The sequence below is a fragment of the Sceloporus undulatus genome, chromosome 2, assembly GCF_019175285.1.
Source record: "Sceloporus undulatus isolate JIND9_A2432 ecotype Alabama chromosome 2, SceUnd_v1.1, whole genome shotgun sequence".
Taxonomy (NCBI): Eukaryota; Metazoa; Chordata; class Lepidosauria; order Squamata; family Phrynosomatidae; genus Sceloporus; species Sceloporus undulatus.
Genome location: NC_056523.1, coordinates 188,952,000 through 188,958,048, shown reverse-complemented (window position 1 = coordinate 188,958,048; position 6,049 = coordinate 188,952,000). Strand labels below are relative to the sequence as shown.

The 6,049-nt window shown below is 42.4% G+C and overlaps 1 protein-coding gene across 1 annotated transcript in view; it reads left to right on the top strand.

Moving 5' to 3' along the window:
* Positions 1-1,577: 1,577 nt before the first annotated feature.
* ALAS2 (5'-aminolevulinate synthase 2) overlaps positions 1,578-6,049 on the top strand; it is a 28,220-nt gene continuing 23,748 nt past the window's right edge. Inside the window, exon 1 of the mRNA XM_042454462.1 lies at positions 1,578-1,700. The gene's annotated coding sequence lies outside the window, so the exon portion shown is untranslated. The remainder of the gene's footprint in view (positions 1,701-6,049) is intronic.

Here is a 6,049-nt window from a genome sequence, read left to right as displayed (position 1 = left end):
TCCCAGCTGATAGGTCACGTCAGGCATAGTTTGTGGCTGAGAAATATGAAATTATTTTCCCATTGTCAAATATATATCTATATTTCTATATATATCTGTCTTTTGAAATTGTTTTAACTTAAAATATTGTTTTTTTGGGCAGCGGAGAGAAATTTAATGACAATGAACTAGTCATTTGGCCTTTGGACTAAATGATGCTGGGATGGCACTGAGCACAGGGCACTGCCAGGGAGAGTGGTTTGGCATTTGTTGTGTTAGGACTTCCAGTGGAGAAGAAGGCAGGGGAACTGATGAATTATTTCTCTGCTTCCTTCAGCCTTCTCACCCTCCTTTCTCTCCTGTCAACCACTTTTCTCTTAGCATGTGGTTTCACTTCACATCATGAAAAGCTTCAGTCTTCAGTTCCTGTACAGTAAACCCAAACTGCGCCAAAGACACTAAAGCAGGCCGTGGCAGGGTTTTGTCTCATTTTGGTTTGGACCAGTTCTAACCTACCACTATCCAAACATTTTTAAAAACAAAAGTGGTCATTAGTGGCCTACTATATAATGTGCGATGCTATATTAGTCTGCTGATAAAGTCTCAAGGGATGTAAAACTTTGTATATTTCATTCTCTCAGGCAAGAATGAAAACTTTTACCATTGTTCTTCTCACAGTGAAAAAGTTGTTGAAAACTGCACAGAATATTTACAGGGACATATGTATAAAAAGAATTCACACAGAAAATGTTTGCATAGTAGATGCTATTTGCTGCAGGAAACCTGTTTTCTACCCCAGAAAAATCCTGTTTTATGCACCAAAAATGTGTGTTCTTCACCCAGAATAAGTCCTGAAAGATGAAGATTCTTACTTGTCTAGGATTTCCCTCTACATATATATATATATATATATATATATATATATATATATATATAGTTTCTGCATCACTAGTCCAAACACACATAGCTTACTTTTTAACATATGTTACCAAGTCTGCCATCTTACAGCTTTTATTATATGTGTGCTACTACGTGTTGTTATTTTTACATGTGTAATGAAGGCTCCAATACAATATTTACCAGAGGGTGCTTCCCCCCGACTTCCTTGATTTCATTTTTGTACGATTAAAAGCTTACCTATATGATTTAAATATTCCTCATTCTTTTCAAATAGATTGCAAGCCCTGTAGTACACACAGTTTGGAGGTGTGGCAGACCATCAGCTTGACATGGACTTGCGTGGCTATATGTTTTCGACCAAAGGAGGGCAAACAGATGTAAATTTGCACAGGAAAGTGAAGACAATACAATGCAGATGTGCAAAACTCTATAGCCATTCTCATAATACACTAGCTCTAGGTTTATGTTACAAAATATGTTGCCCTCTTTCTACAAATGTACCTTTCTACAAATGTGGCAGCACATGGGTAATGTCCCAGGCAGGCATAGTTCAATAAAGAGTAAATTTTCCAAACCAAGCTCACTAGCATGGCCTCCCAACTCACTGCTTCTGTGACATTTTCTCAGAGTTCAGAGTTCTTCTGAACCTACATCAAGAGGAGGGAGGGGAGAAGATAGGGCAAGCAAGAGGACTCTCCTAGGTTGCCATGTTCTTGCCTTATCTCTGTCTTCAGCTGGCGGGTGGGGAGAGACAGCTCTAAGTGAGCTGGACAGCAAACTATAGGACACAGAAGTTGTTCGACTTCAGTGCAGGTCAACAGGTAGGAAGAATGGTTTCATTTATGGGCATAAATTGTTGAGATGTTGGCATATCTACAACCTACAGGAGCTATTCAGGGGCAATGCCATTTTTAGCTTTGCATGGAAAAACACTGTTGGTTACTGTTGGTCTTCTGCTACCCGCTACCCATTACTGTATTTGGTGAGGAGTGTGTGTTTTGTGTTTGTGGTCTCTTGGCCACAGGACTGCCACTTTTTAAAAAGGGGCCAGGGTCTTGGGTCTTAAAGCAATAAACAATAATCTGAAACGTAAAACTGGAGCCATTTCCCCTGCTGCACCAGCATACATTCTGCTGGTAAAACTGGTAGCAGGCATAGGAGCCTTCAGTTTAAACAAAAGTGATGACTCTAGCAAACAGTGTAAAGAAGGCCGCTTGTGATGGTAGAATATATTTTGTACAGGCATTGTAAATGAGTTTTGATGCAACGAATTCTTTTCTCCTTATATATCACTCATCTATCTTCCATTCCATTAGCGGAACTGCCTTTTAACTATTCCTTGCTTTTCTTCCTGCTGGCAGTCTTTCTTGCAGCAGGCACAAATTATGATGGGGTAAAAACAAGCATACTTTACATTGGGGGTCTTATTTGTTTTTACATGTACTCTTAGACTGTGCGGCAACATTTCAGTGAGTTTTGTAGAATCAAGAATTTATCTGTGCTTCTATTTATGTATTCTATTATCTTCTATGCATCTTTGGTATTGGCCATGCTCTTTCTAATTTGAGGTCAAGGACATTATACTGTACTTGGCAAGAGTCTGCCATAGCTTTGGACATTTCACTTTGTTGTGGTAGTTGCCAAAATATCTTCTCAAACTCAGGAGAGTTACATAGCAGCTTGCACTGTAGGCTTTCAAAGTGCAGTGCTTGAATTTTATTTAAGGCTGTCCAGTGACCAGGGAGAGAAAAGAAGCTTACATTCTGGCAAGAAAAGCTTGAGGTGCAAAATTAGCAAGTTAAGCTTTTCACAGCATGGAAATACATGTTATCTCTGGCTAACATCTGTACAATGTACTGCTGTGAAAAGCACTGCTACTGTATTTACTCCTTCTTTCCTTACATATATATTAATAGTTGCTGACATACAGTAATTTCAAGGGGGGGAGGGGGAACAATGGGGTGGTGAATGCAAACATGCAATTCCAAGACTTGAAATGATATTGCTTTGCAAAAGCTACTCTGCATGGTTTCACCTGATCAGGTGGTTATAGAGATCTGTTGCAGTCAAGTTGCTATATCTTTTTGTGTGTGTTCTCAATGAAATATATTATGTCGTACACACAGAGCTTTTTCAGCAAAGTGGTTTATAAAAAACAAGAGAAGCCTGTGCTTCACTTATTTGCATTTGATGTTTTTACTGAAAAATATTATTAGCTCTTTTAATTTGAAGTGGCACCAGAACCAGGGAACATCTTCCCTTCAGGGGTGCAAATTTTCAATCTGGCTCCACATCAAGGAGAAAAGGAGCCGATGATCAGCTGCTGCCTGCTGTCTCTACTTTCCAAGAAACCAGGCTAATCTTCCACACCATTCACCTCTTAAGAGCCAAGATCCAGCTCTTCCTATGGCACATTTCACTTTTAACCATCTTTGCTGAGCTAGGGTGTGTTTTGTATAAGTCAGATAAAGTCAGGAGGAGTTATCAGTTCGCAACATATTTGCACACCCTTCCCATCTCTTTGCTTCGTGACAGATCGAGCAGCTGCATCACAACTTGTTGCTTATAGTATGTTGCATACAGACCTTTTTTCATCCCAGATAAATTAATTCAGGGTAACTGTGAGGTGTCCTGCCTATTTTGTACACACAGCCCTTTGGCACTTACAACTGCTATTTCACCTAAGTACTATTCCTCTCTCTTCATCTGTATAGTAAGAGGTTTCAGGGCCAGCACAAATAAGGGCTCATTCCCACTACCAAAAGATTTGTATCCTAAGTTGATTTAAAAGGCCTCAGTTCCCACTAAAAATCGATTCAGATCCTCATCTGATTGATTCCAGTGGAAAAAAGCAGGGTAAATGCCAAAATCCCGGGGTATTTTGTTAGTGGTTCTTTTGTGGTTCCTTTTGTAAGAATCGATCCCAACCCAACCCGTGTCCAACATGTGGGAACATCAGATTGAGATGGATTCTTTCAGAATGGCAGAGGGAGGGGTGTGTGTCATCCATCCTCAGAGATGTTACACTCCCCAGTGCTGCTGCTTTGGGTCCTTTTTTTAAAAAAATTAAAACTAATCGCAAAATTGATAGGCAAAGCAGCTACTTGCAAAGGCGAGTAGCTGCTAGGCCGTTCTACTGATTTTGCAATTACTTTTGGTTTTTTTTTTTTTAAAGGACCCCAAACCCTCCTTCTCCTCTTCTCAATTCCCTTCCTTCCTACTTTTCCTTCCCGCTGCTGTGCCACCACTTCTCCCGGGGCTGGCAGCGCTTCTGGTGCTGCTGCTGGGCCTCTGCTGCTTCCCTGCACCAGCAAGCATGGGATGAGCGGCAGCAGCACACCAACCCTGGGAGAAGTGGTGGCAAGGCAGCGGGAAGGAAAGGTAGGAAGGAAGGGAGCCGGGATGAGGAGAAGGAGCCGGAGAAGCGACAGAGGATGGTAGTAAGAAGAAGGAAGGAAGGAAGGAAGGCAGGGAGGAGAGGGGAGGGAAGCAAGAGAAAAAGGGAGAGAGAAGGGAAAGACCTTCTGAAGGGGTCCAGGGGGGCACTGAGTGCGTGCCCTCCCAAAAAATCGATTCCACACAGGCCCCATTTTCATGGTGGGAATGAGGGGCCTTTTGGAATCAATTAATATTACGGGCAGAGCCGAGTCAGGATGCGGGTTATTCCTCCAGTGGGAATGGGCCTGCAGTGTATACTCCTAATAATACCAGGGGTATACAAGTATAGCATTGCAGCCTCAGTGTCTTGTAAAAGAGAATGCATAGATAATTTAGACTTATGTGGCAGAATTGTAATTTTTAAATTTCTGTGCCTGCCTTGTTCCGCCAACCAAGTCTAGATTGCCAGTCACTCATTCTAGTGGGAAATTCAGAGACATAGCACCGTTAATGAATGACTTAATTAATTAATGAAACTTTATTTTTATACCGCCGTTCCTGCGATCATGGCGGTTTACAACATATGATAAAATACAAAATGCATTGCATAAAATCCCCCATATTAAAAACAATACAAACATCATTAAAATCCATCATTCATTCCTAGTAATTAAAACTAATTAGAAATCAATAAAACAATCCAAAATACGATCACACAGTATACACACAGTATACAGGAGAGAATGGCAGTCAGGAGATGTGGGGGAAGGCTTGGTGAAATAGGTGAGTCTTAAGGTTTTTCTTGAAAGACTCAAGGGAGGGGGCTGAGCGGAGCTCATCAGGGAGAGAGTTCCAAGACTGCGGGGCAACAGCAGAGAAAGCCCTTTGCTCAGTCGCAACATATCACATCTTAGGAACTCTCAAGAGTTTTCTCCCACCTGACCTGAGAGTGCGGGGCGGATTATATGGGGAGAGGCGGTCCTCCAAGTACTCTGGGCCCAAGCCATTTAGGGCTTTATAGGTAACGACCAACACCTTGTATTGCGCCCGGAAGCGAACAGGCAGCCAATGTAGATCTTTCAAAATAGGTGTTATGTGGCTGGCCCTGGGGCTACCAGTGACCAGCCTTGCTGCCATATTCTGAACCAACTGTAGCTTCCGGGTTTGGTACAAGGGTTGCCCCATGTAGAGCGCATTACAGAAATCAAGTTGAGAGGTTACCAGTGCGTGTACCACTGTTTCAAGGTCCCCCCGGTCCAGGTAGGGTCGCAGATGGCGTATCAGCCGAAGCAGATAACAGGCACCTCTGACTGTCGCATCCACCTGAGAAGTCAAGTGAAGCGACAAGTCCAGAAGCACCCCCAGACTGCGAACAGTGTCCTTCACGGGGAGCGTGACCCCATTCAGGACTGGTGGACAAACCTCCTTCCCAGGACCAGGAGAACCTATCACAAGTACTTCCGTTTTCTCTGGATTCAGGCTGAGTCTATTTTCCCTCATCCAGCCCATTACCGACCCCAGACAGGCATTGAGCGGAGAGATGCCGTCCCTAGTCACTGCATCAATCTGGAATATCAGTATGCAAATAGATCTTATAGCAACTTTGAGTCTGAACAGAAAATGCTTTGGCATAAGATTTTGTAGACTTGGTTTATTTCCTCAGACGCATCTGAGATAGCAGACCAAATATACAAAATGTCTTTTTTTATGCTACAATGTCTTTTGCTCAGTTAGTCTCAAAGGTGCTATAAGATGCCTTTCCATATTTTCTTTCTGGGAAAGATGATGAGTG